At 34.0% G+C, this 1,920-nt stretch overlaps 1 long non-coding RNA gene across 1 annotated transcript in view; it reads left to right on the forward strand.

The window, feature by feature from the left end:
• The window catches only part of LOC111708796 (uncharacterized), a 2,947-nt gene extending 1,356 nt beyond the window's left edge, over positions 1 to 1,591 (forward strand). Inside the window, exons 3-5 of the long non-coding RNA XR_002766733.1 lie at positions 95 to 214; positions 626 to 770; positions 1,084 to 1,591. This is a non-coding gene — a long non-coding RNA (uncharacterized LOC111708796). The remainder of the gene's footprint in view (positions 1 to 94; positions 215 to 625; positions 771 to 1,083) is intronic.
• The last annotated feature ends 329 nt before the right edge of the window (positions 1,592 to 1,920 follow it).

Here is a 1,920-nt window from a genome sequence, read left to right on the forward strand (position 1 = left end):
TGTAGAATAATAATAAAATATAAATGAATATTGTATGGCTAATGTTGCATGCTATCTTTCAATAAAATCAGAAATCATACTTAAATTATTTTAGTCTTCGGTTTTTGAATGAGAAAGGGGAAATTCTGAGAAAGGTGGAAGGGCGAGGTGGAGACTGTGGTGACCATGGAGAAGATGGAGACGATTGTTAGGGCACAACCTCTATGATAAACAGGTAATTTGATATAAACCCCTCAGTAAAGTGAATACTATTTGCCCACTCCCCTTGTTTCTTGGCAATCTTTCGTGACTGTCTATCTGACATTAAAGTATTTTTCTTTGTCCCCCCAATTACTGTCATCTTTCCCTTGTTCATTTTTCGCTAAAAAATGACAAATTTTGCGAATTGCAAACTTTTTCCGAAATTTTGCATTTTTTTGCAAAAACGAATTTTTCGAAAGGAAACAAAACGATGAGGAATTTTTAGCAAATTTTATTTTTTGTAGTTTTTTGCAAAATATCTTGGTGATTCGTTTCTTGAAGAAATGTGAAAATTTCAGTGAAACAATTTTTATATTTTGATGGAAACTCCAATTCCAACTTTTAATCAAATCAAAAATCATACTTTAATTATTCTTTGAATGAGGAGAGAATCCTTCGATTTGAAACAGAAAAACTGAAGCTGGAGAGAGTTCAGCAATACATAATGAAGAAAACCTATCTTAAAGAGTACTCGGAAGTTGAGAGGAGAACATTAAGAAAGCAGGCGAAGAGTTTTTATGTAGACACAGGTATTAATTAAAATTTAAAATGAAGCAAGGGGTACATGATTTCTTGAAAAATCTATCCCACTTCACTATAAACAAAGAATTTTTGATAGTTTTATTGCAAAAATGGCAAAATATAAATTTGTTAGATGAAAAGTTGCTTTTTGTTATTTTCAATTTTTTAATTTTATCCAAACTTCGTGCGAGGGGGGGGGGAGTATTTCTCAAAATAAATACACCAGAACATAATTTCAGAATTTACAGAATTACTTTATATTCCAAATCGATAAATGCTTAAATTAACTATTTGATTACTTTAGTTTGTATTCATTTTTAGATGATGTCCTCCATTTTAAAGACAAATCTTTAAAACGGAAAGTTATTTTCACCCTGAGCGAGGCAAAAGATGTTCTTTGGCTTTATCATTCAAATTCGATGGCAAGAGGACATTCTGGCTTAAATAATACTAGAATTAAAATTTCTACCTTCTATTACTGGAAGGGGATTTCAATGGACGTCACTGAGTATGTTTAATTAATCGTTAATGAATTGTGCAACTGCAATCACCTCCTCCCCCCTCTGTCTTCGGACTCAAAAATTAATTTGTTTAACATTTTTTTATTTGATTATCTAATAAAACCCTTTATGCAAGATATATGGTGTATTTTTCGACATACGCAAATCCGCTATACTCCACTTCTGACCTACGCCAAATCTGCTAAACTACACATCCGACCTACTAGCACATGGTTTTACAGCTGCCATATAAATTTGTGGCCGCAGCGCTCTGCCTCTAGCATGTCCTAGCCGCGGCGTTCGGCCCCCTAGCCTGTCCTAGCTGCAGCACTCAGCCCAGAAATTGTCTTAACCTAACCCCCAACTAATACAGAAATAAACAGCTGGTGTAGGTCCGATATTGCAGTATGTCGGAAAGTTACTAGGTCGGAAATTCAGTTGGGGGGATGTTGCGTATATAGACGATGTAACATTATCTCCGGGGGATCCAAAAGGCCAAATAAAAAATAAGAAGTGTGTTCGCAAAGAATTACCTTTCTAAGATTAGATTCAGCTGAATTGTACTTAAGGGAAACTATGAAAAACCTTTTTTCTTAAAACTTGATTAAAAAATCTGTGAATTAGATCCCTATACAACTGAAATGAAGTCATAATTTAA

This window comes from Eurytemora carolleeae, unplaced genomic scaffold, assembly GCF_000591075.1.
Source record: "Eurytemora carolleeae unplaced genomic scaffold, Eaff_2.0 scaffold892, whole genome shotgun sequence".
NCBI classification, from domain to species: Eukaryota; Metazoa; Arthropoda; class Copepoda; order Calanoida; family Temoridae; genus Eurytemora; species Eurytemora carolleeae.